The 26,926-nt window shown below is 41.3% G+C and overlaps 1 long non-coding RNA gene across 1 annotated transcript in view; it reads right to left on the bottom strand.

Moving 5' to 3' along the window:
- Positions 1 to 273: 273 nt before the first annotated feature.
- The window catches only part of LOC117365452, a 42,674-nt gene continuing 16,021 nt past the window's right edge, over positions 274 to 26,926 (bottom strand). Inside the window, exons 2-3 of the long non-coding RNA XR_004540436.1 lie at positions 26,515 to 26,731; positions 274 to 1,333 (exon numbers count right to left, since the gene is read on the bottom strand). This is a non-coding gene — a long non-coding RNA (uncharacterized LOC117365452). The remainder of the gene's footprint in view (positions 1,334 to 26,514; positions 26,732 to 26,926) is intronic.

The following is a 26,926-nucleotide window of genomic DNA, read 5'->3' as shown; positions in this document are numbered from 1 at the left end:
CACAAATCTCTCCATCATTTTTTTGCTCTTCTGCTGTTTTGTTTTTCACCCTTCATCCTCCACTTTTCTTTTTTTTCACTCTTCATCCTCCACTTTTTTACCCTTCATCCTCCACTCTTCTTCATTCCTTTTTACCTGCCTTTCCTTCTGCAGCTCTTGTGTTCTGGTCTCAGGGAGGTTAACTGGTCCAATCTGATGTGGTTCAACACTCTTAAATGTTCTCTCTTTGACCTTTTATAAAGGCTAACTCAATTTCAGGAATCTTCTCTCTGCTGCAAGTTTCAAGTTTATTAAGGCTTGATATACCGCTTTTCATTGCCAAAGCGGTTTACAACAATACATATCTTTAAAAATTTTTAAACAGAAAAGTAGACAAAACCGTAAATATATAGGTAGACAAGTTTCCTAAACAACTACTACACACACGAGAGGGCAAAGGAAAGGGTTGCATTGCTAAAAATAAAAAGGTGATAGGAAAGGGAAAAACAAAAGGGCAAGCTGCGTTGTAGAGGATAAGTTCAAAATCTAGATCTCGTAAGCTTCTTTAACGAGAGAGGTTTTAAGCATTGATTTGAATTTGGAGAGGTTGGATTCATGCCTAAGAGCAAGTGGAAGTGCATTCCACAGCGTTGGGGCTACCACCACTGAAAATATGGGCAATTACAAAGTATGTGTATTCCACTGACACAGGCAGAATTGCATCCCACATCAGTACGGTATATCTCTATTTCACACTCAATATAAGTAGAGTGGAGGAATGGCCTAGTAGTTAGAGAAGCTGTCTCGGCATCCCAGGTTTGATTCCCACTGCAACTCCTTGTGACTCTGGGCAAGTCATTTAACACTTCCTTGCCCAAAGTACAAAATAAGTACCTGTCTAAAATATGTGAACCACTTTGATTATAATCACACAGAAAAAAAGCGGTATATTAAGTCCCATCCCCATCAGGGGGTCAAGCTTGTCCATAAATCTTTCTCCTCCAGTTTTGCTCTGCCCACAGAAACTTTGCTGTCTTGTTCCCATGTGGATTTCAACTTTGCTTTAATCCTAACATGTCTGTTTTAACAAGACCACTGAAGTTTGGATGTGCTCTCTACCACTGAGCAAGTAATCCAGTCGTTAGGTCACTGAGCAGTTCATCAGTGCTGTACTTTTGTCTGTCTTGATCACTGATGTCTCTCAAATACAATCCATATCTAATGGTAGGTCAGCTACAGGTAGTTTTCTGCTTGATTTCACCAAATGATTTAAATGAGTCCAAACTTGCAGTCTTGTTTTTCTTTTGGACATTTTCAATGTTAGATTATCACTATGATGATGCTATGTTGAAACCTGTGAATGAGAAAATGAAGCTAAAGTGTTTAGTTACAATATGGGTAAATAAGACAAATTTGACAACTGAAGCACAAAAGGCATTAATATGCAATGCAAACACATAGAAACTATTATCACAGCACTTAATCATATTGCAGTAATTTATTTTTGCATAATTTCCTAGAAATTCCAGGTAGATATGAACATATTACACAAAATTTAAAGCTAGTTATTAATTTCCCACATGAAATTGTACCCTTTATCACTAGTGCATTTTAAAACTATGACGTCTCCAAAATTAACACACCCTACCAGCATAGTGTCGATTCACTCACCCAACTTTGGGCACGAGGACCTACATCTGCTGAAACAAAGTGTGAATCCTGGTGCACAAGATGGGAGCACATTTCAATTCCAAACTCCAATCTACCTGCTAAACACCAATATCTATCTTATCATTCCTTCTGTAATTCCTCCATCTGAACAATGTGTATTGATGCACCTTCTTGTCTAGTTTGTTTGTCTTGACTGTAAGCTCTTCTGAGCAGGGACTGCCTCTTTTATGTTTTGGTATACAGTGCTGCGTATCTCTAGTAGCGCTACAGAAATGAGTAGTAGTAGTAGTAGTTCCATTACTAGCCTGGCCTCCCAAGGCGGACGCATTTCAGTGGAGGTGTCAGACTAACAATGTACCACCTATCTGGGCAGCAGCAGATGGGCAGTGTTGGAGGTGGAGGATCACGTTTGATGTGACATACGGCGACAACATTGAATTTATACCACGCAGAAGAAAAGCCTGGCAATCTGCTTTTGTATTCTGCCATGAAAACTACGTTTATCAAGTCACTAGGGCTTAAATAGGAGTCGATGGCATCTATCCTAGCAGTAGTAGAACACATCCTAAGCATTATATAACACTGTACCTACATTTTTGGAACACCATTGACCTCCCATGGCTGTGCTTTCTTATGGGTTGCATGCTATGGGATTTGGGCACCAATTTTATAGAATAGTGCCAGGTAGATGCATGAGCAACTCCTAATTGGTGCCAATTAACATCAATAATTGATAGCATTCAATTGTTGCTTATTAATGGCTTCTTAACAAATTAAGTTGCACACACATCTCAGGATCATGTCCAAATTTGGATGATCTTTAGAGAATCGAGGGGATAATGTGCAGCTATATGTGCTATTTGAAAATGACCCTAGGATGCTTAAATCCACAGATGACTTCTACAGTATATTGATAGAATGAAAGTCTTCGTGTAGAAAATGTGCTCTAAGGCTGGATGGAGAGTTATGTGGGTATAATTGATGGCCTCTGTCATTCTGAGGAAACCTGCTATAATATAAAACCCTTCTTCGATCTCCTGGCACTCAGAATCAGCAGTGGGGGGAATATATCACCTTATACAAGGCTTTATAATGGCCTGTAAAACTTGTGGCATCGTTCGAGAAAAAGAGGGTTGTGTGCTCCACAGTAGTTGGAAATGAGAATCAGAGGTGAGAAAATAAAGTATGCTTGAAGAGTTTCCTCTGTTGGAATAGCATCAGTGCACTAGGCCAGAGATTATTTTTTTATTTCCTCAGAGCTCCAGTATGAGATGAGAGGGAAGTAGATACTTTCATCCCCAATGAATATTAAAAAAAAAAAAAAATAAATCAATTATTCTCTGCCCTTTCCAACTCTCTTTTCTAGATTATGTAAACTTTGAGAATGAATGCTAGGGAACCAAAATATTACTGCTATGGAATTCTATCATTTTCCCACTCTTCCATCTTCAACCATGTATCTACTCCTCTGAAGTGTATTTTGCCTTTAGTTTTGAATGGAATAACTTGTAAGCTTGAACAAGACAGCCCTGAAGCTTTGTTTTCATATCTATTATACAGCTTGCCTGAACTTGTATTCCATTAAAACTCATTTATGCAGATGTTTTCATGTATATACTTGAATTTTATTAGACAAATCCTAATGTAACTGTTATGAGGTCAAAGTCAGTGACCTCTTGTAAATTCACATTGATTTTCAATGCTAATGGGTTTCTTACTGGGTTGCATGTATATTTGTTCCATTTGCCCCAGCTGTATTGCTTTTAACATAAATGAACTCCTCCTTATCTATTGTGTAGTGGAAGTTGATGTCTTATGACTGGCTTTATATTAGATAAAAACATAGAAACACCGGATAAGAGATGAGTGCAAGAGTCTCAGGTAGGGGAGAAGCAAAAAACATGGCACTTGAAATCATAATTTTATTAGTATGCTCACAGTTTTGACTGTGAGCACGTAACACTGGCTGAGCCAGTTGGTTAGGGAAGGGGTAGGTAAGGGTTAAAGTTTAGTGGGCTGTTGGAGGCAGGAGGGGGTGAATAGGGAGGTAGTGGGATAGGTATTTATGGTAGAGGATTTAGCGGGATTGGAGGGTGTGGAGAGAAGTGGGAGGGAATTGTGGGCAGGTGAAGTATGATTGGGAGGGTGTGTGAGGAGTGGTGATTTAGAAGGAAAGTTTTGGCGGGTTTGTGGTATTTTTGGTTGGGAGGGAGGTCGGTAGGGTGAGGGTTTTGTATGGGAAAAGTTTCCTACCCATTCCCCTCCCCCTTTTTGTTGTCATTATGGGTTTTGGGCTGGGGATTGTTGGTTCATAATGGGGTGGGTGGTTAGGATGGTCACAGTTTTATTGCAGAAAAAGTTGATGTTTAGGGGGAAAATGTGGACCAGTGTAACTATGAAAATAATGGGGGATTTGTTTTTGGAGCTGCTCATGTGCGACACCACTATGGGTGGTGGCAGGACTCTGTGGAACCGTGAGCCCTGCTGGGATGGGGTATTAGAATTGTGGGGACATTATTGTTGGTGGAGCTAGTTTGTTACCGAATAGCTCCAGGGGTTTTGATTGTTATGCTACACTGTGTTTGATATATTGTTTTCACAGATGGATTTATTGTACTTTTGGGAGTTAATAAAGCTGCGGCCCAAATTTTGTCATTAATTGACTGGTGGTCAATTATTATTGTTGCTTACTTCTTCAGGGCAGCTCCATTGCGATCGAGAGCTGCTCCTCTCTCCCACCCCTCTCCCCCCCCCCCCGTTCAAGTCACATTCTTATGCCGCAGGGGGAGGAAGTCGGGCCGGCATGGGAGATGAGCTCTGCCTCCCGATGTCCCTTGCGGCACAAAGCGCCGCCATTTAGGGCGGTGTGCCTAGTGGCGTGCCACCGCTCGGCGTGTTGCCTAAGGTGTACTCCTAAGGCGCACTCCTAAGGCGCACGGTAACTCTCCCAAAAGAACAGCCCACCAAACCAACCTAAACTCAGACCACAAAATGAGAATCCCAATCACGCTAATCCTACTTCTACTGTATATTACCTGCATTGCAGCTACCCACTGTGTACCTCCTACATACAGCACCACCTCTTCATGGCAGCTCATGCATCAACAAAGATTTAAACCCTCACTCCAAACGAACACACACAACAATTAACATGACCACCTCCAGAACATCATACCCATTCTTTGGAACAAACACAAAAAAGCAATAAAGAAAACAAACAAAAGAAAAAAACCTCCTATCAAAGCAAACATCACCCTAAAGCCCAACAACCATCAACACACCAAACCTAACAATAAAACTATCACCCCGATCCATGCAGGTATATTAACGCAAGTAGCAAACAAACTACTCCTCTTAAGTGAGCTAATCACAACCAACAACATAGAACTGTCTCTCATCACAGAAACTTGGCTAAAAGAACAAAATAGCCCTGAACTACCTTACCTGTGCCTGCAAGGATACAACATACTCCATATCCCTAGGAAACACAAACAAGGAGGTGGACTAGCAGTAATCTATAGAGACTCATATACCATCACAGAATTAGACTCAGCCATCCTCCCAGACCTGGAATACCTAACCTGAAAACTAGAGGACAAACCCAACTCTACACTAAACAATATAGGAATTCTTTTGTTCTATAGACCCCCAAACTCCCACTCAAACACAGTCTTCAAACTATTAGAAATAATAGCAAACCTGACATACCAACACACCAACCTGCTCATCATTGGAGATGACAACCTACCTCTTGAACTGACCAACAACAATGATGTCTCTAAACTCAAGACCCTACTCGAAGACTGTCAAATCAATATCATACCATCAGGCCCTACTCATGAAAAAGGACACACTCTTGACCTGCTCGCTACTACCACCACCAAACTCACCACAAATATCAAATGGTCCCCTATTCCCTGGTCTGACCACTACCTTCTCAGATTCAACCTGAACCTCACAGTAGAAAACCATGCAAGCAAAACAGCAAAAGAAGTAAAACTAATACGAAAAAAAACCCGAATCCAGAACTCTTCTGGAGACAAGTAAAGACATTCCTGATCTCCCCTTCAAAAAGCACCAGAACAATGCTAGCAAATTGGAACAAGTCCATAATCAACACCTTAGATGCCCTCTCCCCCCCACACCCCTGCCAAATAATTCAAAGCCGAGCCTCCCCCTGGTACACAAAATCTCTAAGAGCTGACAAACAAGCATGCAGACATCTAGAAAGGAGATGGCGAAAGGACAAAACGCCAAACCACAGAGTGTTGTGGAGAGTAGCAATCAATAAATATAAATTCAACATATCAGAAGCCAGGAAAAGCTACTATGCAAACACAATAGGAACCGAAACCACCAACTATAAAAAATTATTCCTTCTGGTTAAACAGCTAACGACCCCATCCCACACGACAGATCACCTCAACAAACCCATAGCTCAAGAGCTGGCAGATTACGTGCTGAACAAGATCAAGACTATGCAAACAGAAGTAGCCAGCAAGCCACCAGCACAGACACATCCCAGAAAAGCACCTAAACTATCCACAATAACCAGTAAGGCCAATCTCATCTGATCAACCTTCACTACCCTGTCCATCTTTGACACTCAAAAACTATTAGGAAAACTGGCTGCCCATTGCAGCCCCTTACACAATTGTCCCCCACCCCCACATCCTCACATCGGCACCCAAAGAAATTATCATATGGATCAACTCCTTCCTGAACAAATCCCTAATCCAAGGATGCCTACCAGAAGAAATGGATAAAATAGCTCTAACCCCTATCCCTAAATCTTCTAACGCAGATCTCACTACCCTCTCGAACTACAGGCCCATCGCTGGCATCCCCATCCTTACCAAATTTATTGAAACCCACATAAACCAACAACTAACAGCATACATAGAACAGCACTCATGCCTCCATCAAACACAATTTGGTTTCAGACAACAGCACAGTATAGAACTCCTCATTCTGACCTTACTAACCAAAATCAAACAACAGCTAAGCACAGGCCGACAGGCCATACTCCTTCAATTCGACTCAGTTGATCATCAGCTACTCTTAGCAAAACTCTCTGAGTTAGGGATAACAGACACAGTACTGTGCTGGTTCACTGACTTCCTCAAGAACAGAGAATATACAGTCAGAAAAGACGGTGTTTATTCCAACAACTGGAGGGCCTTCTGTGGAGTTCCGCAGGGTTCACCGCTCTCACCTACTCCTTTCAACCTATTCATGAGCTCACTCGGAGACATCCAACTTGAAGATGAGAGCGTACTATCATACGCAGATGACATCTTACTCCTCATACCAGTGGCAGGAAACCAAACTGATGCTCCTAAGAAAATCTCTGATAACATAGGAAAGATCCAAGCATGGGCTACTGCCCAAAAACTTAAACTAAACGCCACCAAAACCAAAGTCCTCTATTTCCACAATGCCCAACAAACAGCACCAATGAGTATCACACTCCAGTCGGACAACATACTTGCTGTAGAAAAACCCTCCAAAATTCTAGGATGTATATTAGACTCCAAATTCTCCAAGGAGCCGCAAATATCCCAACTTTGAAAGAAAGCCTTCTTCACCATGAAACAACTAAGATTCCCACCAACGTCATACTTCCACCAACGTCACTTTGCCACCATTGTCCAGATGATGATTCTATCCCAACTGGATTACTGCAACTCCGCCTACCTAGGAATCAATGCCACTCTCATCCACAAAATGCAACTGATCCAAAACACTGCAGTAAGGCTCAACTTTGGTCTGAAAAAATACGACTCCATTTCAACCCACCGCAAACAACTCCACTGGCTACCAATCACAGCTTGTATAAAATTCAAAACAGCCAGTATCATGCATCACATTATCTAGGGCAACTCAACAGTTCCACTTATCAATCTCTTAACAGAATCCTATTGAACCTCCCCTCGACAAAAAATCTTAAATACAAAAGAATATTCCAGTCCATGTTCACCTACCTAGATGTTAAAATCTGGAATGAACTCACAGAGACTATAAGAACAGAAACCAACTACACCCTATTTCGAAAGAAACTGAAAACTTCACTCTTTGACAACTAATCTTCTAAGATCATCATAAGCATCTGACCTTTACTTATTTGCCTAAGTTTTAGGTTTCATGTCCTCTACTCTTTTCCTTCCCTTCCTCAATTCGACTAAAGCCTGATTAGGTATGCGCGACACGCAAATATTAGATTAAATTAGATTAGAATTACTGTATGCTATACCACATCTTGTTTCTATAGGAAGGCATTTTACAATATATCCAAAAATAAATTAACAAAAGTAGCAGGAAAAGGATGAAGATATCAATGCTGTAAACCAGTGTTTTTCAACCTTTTTACACCCGTGGACCAGCAGAAATAAAATAATTATTTTGTGGACCGGCAAACTATTAAGACTGAAATTTTAAAAAAACATTTCCGCCCCATCTCCGCGAGCTCAGTCCCCGCAAACCATCTGATCCCATCTGCACAAGCCGCAGTTATTATTTTATATTGAATGTATTTTATTAAAGTATAAAAAGAAACAATATTCTGTACAATTGTAATTTTATAAATACAAATATACAGAACAAGGACCAACAAAACCCCTCTCCACTCCCCTTCACATATATCCCCTCTACTATCAAGAAAACTGTGAACAAGCCAAATTATTATAGAATGCTACACAGAAATATCATGCTAACAGAATACTACAGTCACACATGACAGGAATAGTGTTAGGGGAGTGACCCTAAGTTAGCTGGAAGCTAAAGAAGCACTGCCTGGGCTTTGCAGTCCCCAGTTATGTCTCTAGCAGGATATATATTTTAAATCTGATATATTCTAATGACAAAATAGAAATAAAATTATTTTTTTCTACCTTTTTTTTATCTCTGGTTTCTGCTTTCATCTTCTTTTCACTCTTTTCCTTCCAGTGTCTGTCCTGTCTCTTCAATCCAGCATCTGCCCGTTCCATCCACTGTCCGCCCCTCCCCCTTCCATATGTATCTGACTTCTTTCGATGCCCCTCTCCCCTTTCCATCCAACCTGTGCCCTCTCTCTCATTTTAACATGATTCATTCCAGCTTCACTGCTTTCTTCATTTTTATCTCTCCTACACCAGATCTAGCATCTTTATCCCTCTCACATTTCTCTGCTGACCCCCTTTCCAGCATCAATCTCTCTCTACTTTCTCATTCCTCTCTCTCCCCTTTCCCTCATCTGATCTCTCCATTCCATCCTGACCCCTGGAATCTCCCTGCCAGCTGTTTCCTTCCATTTTTCCTTCTCCCTTCCCTCCTCCCCCTATCCTACAATAACTCTCCTTCAACCTCCCTCCAGGTCCAGTAGCAGCTCTCTCTTTATCCAGCAGCTTCCCAGCCTCCAGCAATGGCTTCCTCCCCTTCCAACAGCTCTCAGCACTTGCCTGCAGCAGCAATTTACTTAGGCAACCTTGGATCCATTGAGGAAAGAGGAAAGAGGAAGTTGCCAATGAATCACTGCCCTGGAAAGTACGAGAGTTGCTGGGAGGGGATACAGTCACTGTCGAAGACTCCTCAGGATCTTGCTCCCGCACACGCTGACCATCTCCCTTTCACCTGCACCTGTAGCTCTCTCCCTTCCATCTGCACCTTCCCCGCGGCCCTCTTCAGCAACTCGGCAGGGGCGGCGATCAAGACAGGCTGACGACATCGGGATCTTCACTCTCTGAGTCCCACCTATTTTGTTTCAACTTCCTTTTATCTGAACAGGTGAGATTCACAGAGGGAAGGCCCCGACGTCGGCAGCCTGTCTTGATCGCCCGAGGCTGGGAGGAACAGCAGCTTTCCAACACTATTGCAGTTGGCACAAAATTTAACTGCCAACTCGATTTCGCCAGCCCTACACGGACCGGCAGAAATTTTCTGCGGACCGACACTGATCCGCAGACCAGCGGTTGATGAACAGTGCTGTAAACAAAGTTGGAAGCTGAGAAGGGCTTAAAGTTACAAAACATGGTAAAGAAATAAAAGTGGCAGAGAACTAGGAAGGGAATCGGAGATACAGACAGTTACAAAGTGGCAGAGACACAGTGAAGGGAATCAGAGATACAGACAGTTACAAAGATGGATACAGCAGCGAACAATTGCAGGTAATGTTACAGTTCTTCCTTATGTCTCAACAAATGGATATAAATCTTGGGTATTTTTATAGGTTATAAGGCTAGATCAGAAGATGGATCATCTGCTGTTCTATTGTCCTTTGATACTTAACTTTTGGAAGTCAATAGTGGAGGCATCAATTCCATTGATGTATGAGGTGGTTATATGTGGAACGTTATTGCATATTAAGTCCCCCATGGACTGCTATAAATGCCAGCTTTTCCTAATTTTGACCGAGATAGCCATGCAAATGATTACTTGCAATTGGAAGAATTGGGATCGCCTTAGTTTTCCTTTCTGATGGGCAAGCTTATGCTTAACTTATAAGTATGAGAAAATGAATGCTGACTTGCTGGGGCATAATAAGATATTCAAATTGGTTTGGGGTCCATTGACATCTTTTGTAGATTTGTTATAATTGCCCTTTATCTTTATTTTTATTTTCCATTGTACTGCACCCACACATTCAGGGGGGTTGGGGTGGGGGTGGGAGTGGGAGGGGGGTATATATTTTGTTTTGGTATTATTCCTGATGGTAAAGATAGATGAGGGAGGGAATTTTTATCTTTTGTATAGATTCTGATTGTTTATAAGTGCTTATTTGATTATTATTATTTGTATATAAATTGTATTGCACTTTTTGTCAGCATTAAAAACTAAAAGTTAAAAAAAAAAAAAAGAAGATAGAGTAGTTGAGTTCCAGTTTCAACCTCATTGGTTTGACCATTCCAAACTTAGGAAGGAAGATGGGTAGGCTATTTCCAGTGCTCTCACAAAGATCCAATGATTTTAGACTTGTAATTGCCATTCAGTGCAGATTATCCCAATGCTTTAACAAACAAGCAACCATGATGTATTGGAACTGTTGTGATACCATCTCTTTAATAGGATTAGAAATAACTCTGAGATTGAACTGTTATGCCACTTTTTCTTAAGTTACTGATTTCATTCGATGTAATTGGATTAGGATACAGTAAAAAAAAAAAAAATGCAATGTGTCCTGAGGTGATTCTCATAACCTTCTGTCAGAGAAAAGGGAAAATAGTTCTGTGTTTTGTTTTGGGTGTTTGGGGGTTTTTTTCATTCTAGAGATGGTAATGAGATTTAGGCAGGCAAAGTTTCAAAGTTTTGACAATTTCAAAATAAAATAGTAGTCAAATATTTTCTTTAGTGCAATAAAAATATTTCTTCACTCAACATGTAATTAAACTCTGGAATTCATTGCCAGAGAATATGATAAAAGAAGTTCGCTTAGCAGTGTTTAAAAAAAGTTTGGATCATTTTGTAAAAGGAAAGGCCACAAGCTATTGTTAAGATGGACTTGGGAAAATTCATTGGTTATTTCTAGGTACTTGTGATCTGCATTGGTCACTGTTAGAAGCAGAATATTGGGACTTTGTGGACCCTTGGTCTACCCCAGTATGGCAATGCTTATGTTCTTAGGAGATTGATATTCGCTTATATCATTTCTAGTCCCCGCCCCATTCCCGTGCGCTTTGTTCCCATCCCTGCCTCATTTCTGTGAACTCTGCACCCATACCTGCCCTATACCCATGAACTGTCTGATCCCATCCACACAAGCCTCAAATAGTTATGATTTTGTATTGAACCCATTTCATTAAAGTATAAAAAGAAACAATATTCTGTATAACTGTCATTTTATAAATCACAAATAATACAGAACAAAAATCAACAAAAGCCCTGTTTTCCCTTCCCTCTGACAAATATCCCCTACACTATCAAAAAGATTGTACAATCCAAATTACTACAGAAAGCTACATAGAAAAATAATGCTAACAGAATACCTTGGTCACACATATGCACACAACACAAATACCAAATCCATCACAGCTTACCAAACATAATAAACACACAGTAAATTAAAGCAGAATCCCAAGAAGCCACACCTTGCATGTAGTATACACCAAATAAATAGATCAATTTCCTACTATATTGTGCAAAACTAACATCACACATGGCATGGCAAGAATAGTGTTAGGAGAGTGCAACTAGGGCAACTCTCCCCTGGCCAGAGAGAGCAGTAAACCTGCTAGAAGCTGAAGAAAGGCACAGGCTGCTAGTGGGCTTTGTGGTCCCCTGTTATATCTAACACCATCTTTAGCATGATACACATTTCAATCTGATATATTCTAATCACAAAATATAAAATAAAATTGTTTCCACTTTTTGTTGTCCCATCATTTTATTCTTCAAATCATGTTGGTCTCAGAGTCTGTTTTCTGTTTTCTTCTGTCTTCTCTTAACAAACTTGCCAGGGTCTCCTGACCATTTCATATTTCTTCTTTCTCCATGCTTGCCATTCATTTTCTATCTCTGTGTATGTATTTTCCCCATATTTAGCATCTCCTTCCATGTGTCTCCTATATTTCCCTTTATAGTATTTCCCCTGTACCCATCTCCCTGCCTTCATCATCGTCACGATTCTATGTCCCTATCCCCTCCTTCTGTGTCCAGTATCACTCCTCTATATCGTATACCCCCTAAGTCCAGCATCTCCATTCTGCATTCTTATTCTCCCCCATGTCTAGACAAATTCCTCTGTGTCTATATATAGTAACATAGTAGATGACTGCAGATAAAGACCCAAATGTTCCATCTAGTCTGCCCAACCTGATTCAATCTAAAAATTTGTTGGGATTTTTTCTTCTTCTTATCTATTTCTTAGCAAGAATCCAAAGCTCTGCACGGTACTGTTCTGGGGATTGGAGGGAGGGGAATAAATATTGATGGAGACATTTGGGTAACATTATTTTTTATTTATACTATATATTATGTTATATTATGTGATTATTATATGTAAGATAACTGAAAATATTGAATGATGTATATGTTACCTGTACAGATATTAGTGTAATGTATGTAATACCTACTGTTTGTTCATTTGTATGACACTGTTTTAGATTAAAAATCAATAAAGATTTTTAAAAAAGTTCCAACTACTGACTTTTATTGCCTCTCTGCATTCATATACCACCCTCATTTAACATTCCTCTTTGTGTCCCTGTTCCTATGCTCCCATCCCTGCTCACCATCTCCCCTCTTCATATATTTCCCTGTGTTCAGCTTCTCCCCTCTCTTACTACCTTACACTATTGTGTCTCTTGCCCTCTATCTTTTCTCCCTCCCTCTGTTATGTTCAATATTGCATGCTCTCTTCCTTCACACCTTTGGTTGAGTATCTGTTTTCCTCCCTTCTCTCTCCAGGTCCAGCACCTCTCTCCCTTTCATCAGCACCCCTCCCATGAATTCAGCACCTCTCTCCCTTCCCTCCAGCATCAGCCCCCTCCCCCCCACAGGAGTCTAGCATCTCTCTACCTTACCTCTAGTTTCCTCTTCCATGAGTCCAATACCTCTTTATCCCCTCCCTCCAGCTCTCAGGCATGGGTTTGGCACCTCTCCCTTCCCTCCAGCTCCAGTCCCCCACCTCTCTCTCTTCTCTCTAGAACCAGCCCCCACCCCGCATGAGTCTAGCACCTATCTTCATTCCTCCATTCCTCCCAGTCCCCAGACCAGATCCAGAACTTCTCTCACCCTTTCCTACAGCTCCAACTCTGGAATCAGTCGGCTTGTCAGCAACCCCCAAGGGTCCAGCAGCCCCCCCGCCCCCACCTTTTACAGGTTCAGCAGCTGCAGCAAACCCTCCCCCTTGGTTAAAAAAAGCAAAAAAAAAAAAAGCTTTGAACCTACATCCCTATTCTCATGGATTTACCGTGGGTCCCCATCCCTATGTCATTCTCTAGTGTCGATCACAGGTTTAAAAAAATATCTGCACTTAAACCCATACGTCTGGTCATTTGACAACTAGAGTTACTAATGTGTTCTACCACATTAGCATCCACTAATATCATTAATACAGATTATTAGTAAATTAATCCCATTGCATAAAAGGGGAACTGTGGTAAAATAACGTGTTAATGGGAATAACATATTAATAACCCTATCTGTAAATCACTCGCCCCCTAATTCTATAAAAAACGCTAAAAATTGCATACACAAATTTGGATGTGTGCGCAATTTAATTGATTAATGAGCCAATTAGTGCTAATAAATGGGATCTTATGAGTAGTTTACACAATAATTCTGACAGGTTCAATAAAGTAGGAAAAGATAAAGGGACAGATTCACTAAACTCCCCTACCGATCCGATCCGATCCGGGTCCGATCTGTGGCCGGGGAGCTGATTCACGACACTTCCTCATGCAAATGGGGACGATCGGAATCACCCCCCCAACCGACTGCACGGATCGCTGAATAGCGATCCCGACGCATGCGCAGACCATCTGTAGATGGTCTGCACATGCTTACAGAGCAGCAACCATTTTTTTTGTTTTACTTTTTTTACTTATACTTTGCGAGCCCATGGTTTTAACCTGCTTTAAACCTGTGGGTTAAAACCACGGGTTCGCACTGCAGGGAAGGCAAAGAGAGTCGGGGCAGAAACAGGGTGACGATCGGGGCAGAAGCAGGGTTGCGATCGGGGCAGAGAGCAGGAAAGTTGGGTCAAAGAGCAGGAGATGCAGTTGGAAAGGACATGAGTGACTGGGCCCCAGCAGTCGCTTGTTTCTTGATCGGCCAGCCCAGTAGGTGCTCCAGTTTTTTGTTAGTGAATCGCTGCCTGCCTACTTTACATGCCATTTCCACTCATTTGCATGCGTGGATAAAGATCGGAGGATGATCGGCCATGAGGTTAGTGAATCGGGTCAGAAGAAAATCGAGTGGGCTAGATTCACTAAGGACAATCGGTGTCCTTAGTGAATCTAGCCCAAAATTACAATCATAAAAGAAGTATAAAAAGGACCACTGCATGAGAGACCCTCAGGCCCCTTACCCATTATGCCATGAACCTGCATCCATCCTCTCACTTGCCTCCTCTCACTTGCTTTGCTGCCACTTCCTAATGTTACACCCACCCCCTGCCAACAAATTTAGCAGTTAGAGGTATTAGCTAAACTCAGCTTCCACCTCTATTCATAATATTGACATAGAAATAAAGTTATATTTGCCTTCATTTCAATGCAGACTTTTATTTTATTCCACATTTAGGACCGGATTCAGCAAATGGCACCCAGCAATATCGTCTGAAGGGTGCCCCGTGATGAATGATCTTTATATAATACCATTAGTCACTGAATTCCATGCCCTACTTTGGGCATGAGGATTTACACCAAGTTTAACCAGATATAAATCCTGGTGCACAGGTTGGGCACGCATCTGCACTATTCTATAATACTGCATGCAAGTTTTCAGAATGCAGCTGACCCGCCCATACCCCTCCCATGGGAATGCCCCCTTTGCAAATGAACATGGATACACTTAAGCTAACCTATAACTGGACATGTATGTGTATTTCTGCACTGATTTGCTGATTCATCCCCGTTTCGGCACATTGCATCCATCAAAACGTACTTCTGCACTGAAATTTGGGTGCAGAATTAGCACATAACTTTAGGTATCATTTATAGAATTTCCAAATATAATGAACAATTTAACTTGTGGTATGCATCTCATTAACCCCCTCCTTTACTAATGCGACGCTCATAGAATTCCTATGAGCGCCGGAGCAGTTACCGCCACTGCCGGCGCTAAAATCCGCACTACACATTAGTGAAGGAGGGGGTAAATTATTAAATTCAAAGTAAATAAAAAAATGATGAATAAGTTTAAAAATATGTTATTTCAATAGCACAGATTTTTAAATTAGTCCTTTTAGAATGGCCTGTAAGTTAGTCTTCACATGCAGGATAATTCTATACGAGGGCATATAATATATGTCACAAATGATGGCACTTAAAATGTCTATTCTAAAAAAAAAGTAGGCAAGAGGAAGAGGAGAGCTTCTGATTGTGTGATCTGGTTCCTTTAAGAAGCATCTAGATGCATCAGGCTATGGCTTTGTGACCCAGTGCTTCCAGGGTGTATAAATACCATTAGCTTTCTGTTGGCAGTATTTTATTTTTAGGAATAATATGACTTGTGGTGTTCATCACAAGCTATTATTTAATTTACATAGTAATGAGCTGTTTTGTATGCATTTGTATACTTTGCATCCTATTACTATGTTACCTGTGATACTTCATATTAACGTGTGTGACACACCTTTATAGCTACCCATTAAATGTAAGTAGCTAGTGAAAGAGATACCTAAAATGTAGGCACTTAAGACAGTGAGATTTCTATTTAGGAATATCTGGGAAGTTGGTAAGGAAAATACCTACACCAGATCTTTTGAATATTAATTTTTTGACTCTAAATTCACAAGTGTATGCTGAATATGGTACAATTTACTTTAAACTAGAAAACTATAAGAAAAACACTTCTTTTACTGATATAGTTTTGAAATATTCTGAGTGTTGACTTATTCACATACTTTTTTTTTTTTTTTTATCTGTCAAATGCTGTAAACTCATTGAAGTTGATTTTATTTTCTGGCAAGAATTTAGGAGAGCAGTGCCAGGATTTACTGAGTATTTGAAAGCCAGCTAAACTCCTTTGAACTTCTCAACAGATATCAAAAACATACATGAGAGACAGCTGAAAAGTTCTCAGCCCAACCAAGAAAAGAATGATGTGGAGCCATGAAACTTACAAATTATTTCACACTTTTTGTTTCATTTCATATCATTGAAATGAAAAGTGTCAAGAAAAGTGTGGAATAACTTGTAAGTTTCATGGCTCCACATCATTCTCTTCTTGGTTGGGCTGAGAACTTTTCACCGGCTCCTCGTAAGCATAGATCAAGAAATCTAAGGAGGTACATATAAAACAGTTAACATAGGGGCACTTTTACAAAGCCATAGTAGCAATTTCTGGTGTGGCAAATGCAACAAAGCCCATAGTCATTGAATGGAATCACTACTGTGGCATTTTAAAAGGAGCCCATAGTGCTATTAACCTCAAAATGCCAATAGAAATTAGAAACATAGAAACATGATGGCAGATAAAGGCCAAATGGACCATCCAGTTTGTTCATCCTCAACATCCGCTATCTCCTCCTTTCCCTAATAGATCTTACATGCCTGTCCCATGCTATCTTGAATAAGTTAGAATCTCTATGGGTCAAAATTCTGGGAACAAATGGAATGGAAACGAAGATCGGCATCTACTACTGACCCCCAGGGCAGTCCGAAGAAATTGATGGAGAAATGATGGATGAGATTAAATGCAACTGCAAGGGAGGCAATGCAATTATCATGGGTAGACTGGAACCTAGGCACCTCCAGCTGCGGCAGGGAGACCAAGTTCCCAGATGCTGTAGGCGATTGCTTCCTGGAACAACTTGTTAAGGAAAATACAAGAGGAAACGCAAGTCTGGACTTAATTCTAAATGGACTACGAGGACCGGCGCAAGGTGTAAAAGTAGAGGAGATGCTGGGAACCAGTGATCACAATATGATCCGCTTCAACCTGGACACAGGGGCGAAACATCGATCCAGAACAATGGCCATGGCACTGAACTTCCAAAAAGGAAATTACAAAGGGATGAGACTCATGGTGGGGAAGAAGATTAAGAAGAGGATAAGCACTGTAAAGATGCTAGAGCAAGCATGGTCCTTTTAAAAGGACACAGTCACCAAGGCACAAAATCTATATATACCACATATCAACAAGGGATCTAAGAGGAAAAAGAATAAGGAACTGGTATAGCTCACTGTAGCGGTGAAGGAAGAGATCAGAGACAAGAAGACTTTGTTTAAGGAATGGAAAAGGTCAAAAACGGATGATAACTGGAAAAAGCACAAACAGCATCAAAGCAGGTGCTATAAGGTGGTAGGAGGGGCCTAAAGAGACTACGAGGAAAAAATAGCCAAGGAGGCGAAAAACTTCAAGGCGTTCTTTCGATATATTAAAGGGAAATGACCAGCGAAGGAAGCGATGGGGCCATTGGATGACCAAGGAAAAAAGGGAGTGCTAAAGGAGGACAAAGGCATCGCCGACAAACTGAATACATTTTTTGCGTCTGTGTTTACCGAAGAGGATATATACAACATACCAGAAGCCAACAGGCTATACGCGAGATATGAAGACGGGAAATTGACAGGGTTGACGATCAGTCTAGAAGAGGTATGCAAGCAGATTGATAGGCTTAAAAATGATAAATCCCCGGGACCAGATGGCATCCATCAGAGGGTAATCAAAGAACTGAAAGGCTATAGATGAACTGCTTCAACTAATAGCCAATCTGTTGATCAAATCGGGAAAGATTCCGGACAACTGGAAGGTGGCGAATGTTACGCCGAACTTCAAGAAATGTTCGAGGGGTGATCCAGGAAACTATAGACTGGTGAGTCTGACCACGGTACCGGGAAAAATGGTGGAGGCACTGATAAAGGACCGCATCATTGAGCACCTTGACGGACATGATCTGATGAGGACCAGCCAGCATGGCTTCAGCAGAGGAAGATCTTCCTTGACGAACTTGCTACACTTCTTCGAGGGAGTAAACAGGCGGATAGGCAAGGGTGACCTGGTCAATATTGTATACCTGGATTTTCAGAAGGTATTCGATAAGGATCCACATAAATGACTACTTTGAAAAATTATGAGCCATGGAATCGAGGGTGAAATACTCAACGTGGATTAAAAACTGGCTGGCGGATAGGAAGCAGAGAGTGGGGGGTAAATGGACAATACTCGAACTGGAAAAGCATCACCAGTGGAGTGCTGTAGGGTTCGGTGCTTGGACCCATGCTCTTTAACATATTTATAAATAATTTGGAAATTGATACAATGAGCGAGGTGATTAAATTTGCAGATGATAAGAAGTTATTCAGAGTAGTGAAGACGCAGGAGGATTGCAAATATCTGCAACGTGACTTAAATATGCTCGAAAAATGGGCCGCAACATGGCAAATGAGGTTCAAAGTGGATAAGTGTAAAGTGATGCATGTTGGTAACAAAAATCTTATACAAGAATACAGGATGTCCGGGGCGGTACTCGGAGAGACCCCCCCAGGAAAGAGACTTGGGAGTACTGGTCAAAAAAGTCGATGAAGCCATCCAAGTAATGTGCAGCGGAGGCGAAAAGGGTGAATAGAATGCTAGGAATGATTAAGAAGGGAATCACGAACAGATCGGAGAAGGTTATCATGCTGCTGTACTGGACCATAGTACCCCCTCACTTGGAATACTGCATCCAGCACTGGTCGCCATACATGAAGAAGGACACACTACTACTCTAAAGGGTCCTGAGAAGAGCGACTAAAATGGTTGAGGGGCTGGAGGAGTTGCCGTACAGCGAGAGATTAGAGAAACTGGGCCTCTTCTCCCTTGTAAAGAGGAGACTGAAAGGGGACATGATAGAAACATTCAAGATACTGAAGGGAATAGTCTTAGTAGATAAAGACAGGTTGTTCACCCTCTCCAAGGTAGGGAGAATGCGAGAGCACTCTCTAAAGTTAAAAGGGGATAATTCCGTACAAACGTAAGGAAGTTCTTCTTCACTCAGAGAGTGGTGGAAAACTGGAACGCTTTTCCGGAGGCTGTTATAGCGGAAAACACCCTCCAGGGATTCCTGAAAAAGTTAGACAAGTTCCTGCTGAACTGGAACATACACAGGTAGGGCTAGTCTCATCTTGGGCACTGGTCTTTGTCCTAGGGGCCGCCACGGTAGCGGGCTGCTGGGTATGATGGACCACTGGTCTGACCCAGCAGCGGCAATTCTTATGTTCTTATGTTCTTAATTTCCAACACCTCCATTGGGAGACTATTCCATGCATCTACTACCATTACTGTAAAGAAGTATTTTCTTACATTACACCTTAGCCTATCATCTCTTGACTTCATCCTATGCCATTTCCTTCTGGAGTTTTTCTTCATTTGAAAAAGATTCACCTCCTGTACATTAATGACATGGAGATATTTAAATGTCTCTATCATATCACCTCTCTCCTATTTTTCCTCCAGAGTATACGTACATATTAAGGTCTCTAAGGGCTCCTTTTACGAAGGTGTGCTAAGCATTTTAGCACACATACCTGATTAGCATGTGCTATAATGTGCGCTAGCCAAAAATCTACTGCCTGCTCAAAAGGAGGAGGTAGCGGCTAGCGCGTGCAGAAATTTAGCACGCTCTATTCCGCGCATTCAGGCACTAGCGCGCCTTTGTAAAAGGAGCCCCAAGTCTCTCCCCATATAATTTATGACAAAAAACACTAACCAGTTTTGTAGCAGGCCTCTGGATCAACTCCCTCCTCTTTTTATATTTTTGAAGGTGGTGGTGGGGTCTCCAAAATTGCCCACAAATGGGGCCTCACCAGAGACTGATACGATGGTATTATCGCCTCATTTTTGCTACTGGCAATTCCTCTCCTTATGCACCTAAGCATCCTCCTGGGTTTGACCGTCACCTTTTCTACCTGTTTTGCTACCCTGAGATCATCAGACATGATCACCCCCAAGTCCTGCTCTTCTTCCTCACACAGAAGTACTCACCTCCTATACTTATACTTATGTTTTCCTTGATTTTTTGCAGTCCAAGTGCATGACCCTGCATTTTTTTAGCATTAAATCTTAGCTGATAATTTTCCAGACCATTCTTCAAACTTTTCCAGATCTCGCCTCAGATTATTCACACCTTCCGGAGTGTCTACCCTATTTTAGAGCATGGTATCATCCACAAAAAGACAAACTTTGCTAGTCAGTTCTTATGCAATATCACTCATCAAGATGTTAAATAGAGCCTGCCAAAGGACAGATCCCTGTGACACTCCACTAACAACATTCTTATCCTCTGAGCAAACTCCATTTATAACTACCCTTTGTCTCCTTCCACTTAACTAGCTTTTAAACCAGTTCATCACTTCGGTGCCATGCATTCAGTTTATTTATCAGTCAACTACTAAAATGGTGCATGGTTTTCATCATAAGGCGTATGGGGACAGACTTAAAGATCTCAATATGTATTCTTTGGAGGAAAGGCGGGAGAGGGGAGATATTATAGAGATGTTTAAATACCTATGTGGCATAATGCACATGAATTGAATATCTTTTGTTTGAAAAGAAGCTCTAGAATGAGAGGGCATAGGTTGACGTTAAGAGATGATAGGCTCAGGAGTAATCTAAGGAAATACTTTTTTACAGAAAAGGTGGTAGATGCATGGAACAGTCTCCCAGAGAAAGGAAGAGATAATGGTTACTGCAGATGGGCAGACTGGATGGGCCATTTGGCCTTTATCTGCATCTTGCTTCTATGTTTCTATGAATCACCGTGTCAAAAGCTTTGTTAAGGTCCACATACACTACATTTAGCGTCCCTACCATATCCAACTGTTTGGTCACACAGTCAAAGAAATCAATGATATTCATCTGACAAGATCTGCCTCTCATAAAACCATGCTGTCTCAGATCCTGCAGTCCATTTGATTCCAGAAATTTCACTATTATCCACTTAAGAAGTGTTTCCATTAGTTTACTCACTACCGAGGTCAGACTAACTTATCTGTAATTTCCAACCTCCTCCTTACTTCCGCTCTTGTGCAGAGGGACTACATTCACTCTTCTCCAGTCCTCCAGGACCACACTGGACTCTAAGGAATCATTAAAAAGATGAGACAATGGAGCCACCAGAATTTCTCTGAGTTCCTTGAGCAACCTCAGATGTATCCAATCAGACCCCATAGCTTTGTCTACATTTAATTTAGCTAGTTCCTCACAAACACAGTCTTCTGAGAATCTTTCCTGGTCTACTACACATCCATTCCCACTTGAGTTTCTTTTTTGCCCCCAGACTTGAGTTCGTCCTACCCCCAGTCTTTCATCCACAAACATAGAACAGAAATAATTAATCAGTTCAGTCTTATCCTTATCAGATTTTGCCTCTTGAGTCTCACTATGCCATTTTGATACTTCTTCCTATCACTTATATGTCTAAAAAAAGTTTTGTCCCCCAATTTCACCTTATCAGCTATCTTTTCTTCCATTTGTATTTTTGCTGTTCTGACAGCTTTTCCTGCTTCTCATAGTTTTTCCACATATTTTTGTCTGTCTTCTTCTTTCTGCAACATTTGTAATTTATGAAGGCTAACCTTTTTTCCTTTAGCTTTTCAGCTACTGCATTTGAGAACCAAATTGGCCTTCTTTTCATTTTACTTTTATGTACTTTCCTAACATAAAGATTTGTCTCCTTTAGAATAGCTTCTTTCAGTTTTGCCCACTGCATTTCTGCTTCATTCAGCTGTTCCCATCCAACTAACTCTTCCTTGAGGTATTCCCCCCATCTTGACAAAGTTAGTTCTTTTGAAGTATTGAACCTTCAATCTTGAGTAAGTCCTCTCATTCTGCATTTTGATATTGAACCTCACCATTCTGTGATCACTAGATGCTTAATGATCACCTGCCATAACCTCAGGAACACTTGATGTAAGCATCAAGTCCAAAATAGTTCTGTCCTGCATGGGTTCCATTACTAATTGCTAGAACAATTCTTCTTGTAGTGAATCCAAGATCTCTTTGCTTCTAGATGATCCCGCAGCTGGGACAGTCCAATCAATATTCAGCATATTAAAATCACCTACCAGTAGTACTTCCCGTTGTTTGTTATATCATGTACAAAATATTTGAAATAATTATTCTCCCCCCCCCCCATCTCTCTTTTATCCAGCTGCGCTAGAGGTTTTTAGCACAGGCCAGTGTGGTAAGTACTCTGAAGCTCATAGGAGTTCTATGAGCATCAAAGCTTTTACCACATTGGCTTGCACTAAAAACCTATAGCACAGCTTGATAAAAGAGGCCCTATATAAAGAATCATTATTCATCTGTCCCTAGTTAGCAAAATAATTCTGAAAAATAGTAATAAATTACTACTTCCTTTTGTTTTACTACCAAGGGGCAGATAGGCATTGATCCTTTATATAATTTTTTCAAACATTTTACACATGATATAACAAACAATAGTAATAATATGGCTGATATTCCTATGTTTAAAAGACTGAATTTGTAAACTCAGAGAATTAAGTCTAACATTCAGACTCAGAAGCCACTTAATTTTTTTTGAACCATGAACTCAATATCTGGTTGCATTTTAGCTAGTTAAGTATCCCCCCCCCTTCCTCCTTTTACAAAATTGCAATAGCGGTTTTTACCGCAGGCTGGTGCTCTGAATGCTCAGAGAGTTCCTATGATTTTATAAAAAGGGGAGGGGGGTATGAGAGAGATTGGATGTATTCCAAGGGCATACTTTACAGTTAATCAGATAACACCATAAAAACAAAAACAAAAAATATTTATCTTGGGTCCTACTAATGGTCCTTTCAGCCCAGTATCCTGTAATTTATAAGGCATGACACCTAAGTCTACTAGTGTGTAACTTAAAAGGGGCATGGCCATAGATATTTTCAGGGACATTCTGCTCGGCTGATGGATTTGAAAGGAAATTTTAGTCTAGTTAGTGTGCGAGAGAAAAAATGACAAGGGGGCTCATTTTTGGAAAAAAGAAAAATGTCCAAAAAGTGGCATCAAGGGACAGATGGATATTTTTCTTAGTAAACCCTTTCAATTTACTATTTTCAAAACCCATTTTCTAGAAGTCTGAAGGGGGGGGGGTGTTATAAGCATGGCTTTGGTAGCACTAGGGCAGGCTTATGATCTGGATGTTTTTCTGCAATAATCAAATATTTTTAGAAAATGTCCAGGGCATAATTTGGATGTTTGGGGGCTAAACTTTTTAACAATGAATAAGTGCCAAAACAGGTGCTCAAACTGGAGGGATGAAGGCATGACCCCCACACACAACCCCCCAATGTTCTCTGACCCCACCCACCCCAACCTCCCAAATGTGAATGAAACAGTACATACTTGCATATATGATAGCTTCAGATATTATGGACAGTCCTAGTACAGCAGCAAGCAGGTTCCTGGAGTAGCTGGCAGGCAGTGTAGTCAACCATAGAAACAGGGACTCAGGCCAATATCCCACTCTAACTACCACACATATGGTGGAACATGTGAGCCTTCCAAAACCCACCAAAATCCTATGGTACTTAGATATAAGCATCACCTACAGGCATAAGTGCTATTGGTGTGGTGTACAGTTGGGTCTAGTGGGTTTTGGTAGGCTCACCATATGCTATAAGGGGGTTATGATGAGATATGTGCCTGGGCCTTTTCTATGAAGTTCAATGCAGTGACCCTAAGGTGGCCCACTGTGGCCAGTCTACTCGTACATCCTAATAGCTTGTTTTGTGCAGTTTTCTTTTGTATGTGTTTTAATTTAATGGTTTCAAAAGATAGATGCAGTGGTGTAGTAAAGGTGTGTGTGTGGGGAGGGGGGGAGGTCAGACCATCCCAGTTGCTGTCTATGTTAGGGGTGCCGGAGCCTCTCCTCCTTTTCACCCACCTGCATACCTCTTTAAGTGTTTGCCAGTGTGAGCAGCATCTTCCACTAGCTGCTGATGTCACTTCCAGGTCAAGGGATCAGGATGTGATGTCATAAGGAAGCTGAGGCTGGCATGAGCAGCAAGAGGAAGATACTGCTCGTGCTGGTGAACATGTCAAGAGGTACATAGGGTGGGGGTGCTCAAGTGGCAAGGAAGAGTGGGGAGGCACACCATTTGGCAATGCTAGGCGTCACCTCCCCAGGTGCCAATCTCCCTCATTACAGCACAGGATAATAATAATAATAACAACTTTATTCTTTCATACCGCCATAACCAAAAGTTCTAGGCGGTTTAGCTAAACTAAAAAGAGTTGGATAATCAGCAAAATACAATAATACAGTAAAAAATACAAATATTTATAAAATAGAATTTCAATAATAAAACTCATTAAGTAAGGATGGACAAGCTGAGGACAATCACATCAGAGAAATGGCCATTTTCAAAACAAAAAGATAGATTTGTTTTCTGTTTCAAAAATGGTCATATTTGCTACTCGATTTTTATGCTTGCTCCACAAAATGTCCAAACTTGGATTTGGGCATCATATCAAAAATGCCTCTCAAAGTGTCTGTCTGAGTGATGATGTGAGTGGGAGCTAATTATATGGTAGAGAGCTGATGCATGTGGCAAGAAGGCTCCGCAGGAACAGAAGAGAGTGACTGCGAAAAAAGAAGCAAACATATTTGAGTTATAATTACAGACTAGCAATCTGTAAGCTGTTTATTGGAGAACATGTTTGCCAGTTTGCACTACTCCTAAAATGAATCCTTCCCAATGATACTAATGCTGCCAATTTAAAACAGAGCTATACTGCCAGCTTAAAGCTGGGCTGCTCTGGCAGTTGTGAATATAAAAACACCTACATTAAAAGCAGTGATGATGGAAGCAGTCATTTGAGCTTTAAAAGCTGTCTGCTTTCGCCTTAGAGTTATAGAAGAGCTGAAAGAGAACTTTCTATCTCTTTGTAGCCTGAGCTATAGCCTGAGCTATAGCATTAGAATTAATTTAATGAGAAGCAGATTGAGGCAGGGGGGGCGTAGCCATGGGCAGGCCTACCCAGTTTTGTTTCATGCCTGGTCAACCAATAGCTACTGGCCACTGACAACAATTTGTACACGCTGCTGGCTGATGTATTTGCATTTGCGACCAGAGGGAAGGTTTCTGGGTCAGCCGCCAGCAGCAATTAGGAACCGCTAGTTGGCGACCTGAAGAAATGGTACACCAGCTGGGGGAAGTGGAAGGGAGGGAGAGAGAGAGAGAGAATCTGCTGCATGGGCGGGGGGGTGGGAAAGGGAGGGAAAGAGAGTCTGTTGCACAGGCTGGGAGGGAAAGAGAGAAAGGCTGCTGCATGGGCTGAAAGGGGTGGGAAGGGAGGGAAAGAGAAAGAGAGTCTGTTGCATAGGCTGAGAGGGAAAGAGAGAAAGGCTGCTGCATGGGCCGAAAGGGATGGGAAGGGAGGGAAAGAGAGTCTGTTGCACAGGCTGGGAGGGAAAGAGAGAAAAGGCTGCTGGCATGGGCTGAAAGGGGTGGGGAAGGGAGGGAAAGAGAAAGAGAGTCTGTTGCATAGGCTGAGAGGGAAAGAGAGAAAGGCTGCTGCATGGGCTGAAAGGGATGGGAAGGGAGGGAAAGAGAGTCTGTTGCACAGGCTGGGAGGGAAAGAGAGAAAGGCTGCTGCATGGGCTGAAAGGGGTGGGAAGGGAGGGATAGAGATGTTCACTCACTTTGGGCTCTGGTCCACCCAAAATTGGCTGTCTGGCTATGCCACTGCACTGAAGTTAGATGCTGAATTGAAGCATTAGTGTTCATCAGTCATTCTGTCCCATGGTCAGTCAGATTATAGGAGTGTTAAACTACTGTGACAATAGAGAGGCAGACAACCCAAAGATTTAAAGAATAATTGAACGCAGGTATATTCATTGAAGGAGAGTCTACTTAGGGTCACTTAGCTATTCATTTATTTTTCCAGGATTGACAGGGTAGAACAAAGTGATCTTTCATTAAAAACAACACTGCACAGGAGAGTAACTCATATACCAAGACCAAGTCCACATAGCAGGAACCTAGTTCTTTCTCTTTCTAAATTTTTATAGATAGGAAATAGATCCAGCTGAGGAGTTCTAGAAAAGATGGTAGACCACAGACACCTGACCCAGAGGAAGGTGAGCTAGCCAATGCAAGAAGGCAGTGAACCAATAAACCAAAGTTGTTCTTTAGTTAATTTTAAGAGACTGCACTGTAGAAAAAGAGAAGAGAGACATGCAGAGAACACAGACAAACACCAATAACACATGCAGAAAAACATAAGCAAAAACTAACTTACCCAGTGAGAAGCAGTCCTGCCATCTATGTAATTGTATATAACCTTCCTACTTGTAAAACAAAATTTGAGAAAAAAAAAATCTATCTTATACAAGAAAGGAAAGGGCAGAGGTTTATGTAACTTGTACTTATCTGATAGCATCAGCAATAGTTGAAATTCTCTGTTAACAAAAGACCTTAGGGGTTTCTTAGCTGAAGAGGTTTCATAACATGAGTATCTGTAAGAAGGATATAGAGAACATTAGTGAAATGTGTTTCAGAGATTGTAAGATTTCTCTATCCTCATTCTTCTTGACCTGTCTGCTGCTTTTGATACTGATAATCACTGCTTACTACTTGGTATGCTGTCCTCACTTGGATTCTGCAAATCTGTCCTCTACTGGTTTGCCTCCTACCTCTCCCATCGCACCTTT

Source organism: Geotrypetes seraphini, chromosome 1 (genome assembly GCF_902459505.1).
Source record: "Geotrypetes seraphini chromosome 1, aGeoSer1.1, whole genome shotgun sequence".
Classification (NCBI taxonomy): domain Eukaryota; kingdom Metazoa; phylum Chordata; class Amphibia; order Gymnophiona; family Dermophiidae; genus Geotrypetes; species Geotrypetes seraphini.
This window is presented reverse-complemented; position numbering and strand designations above follow the sequence as displayed.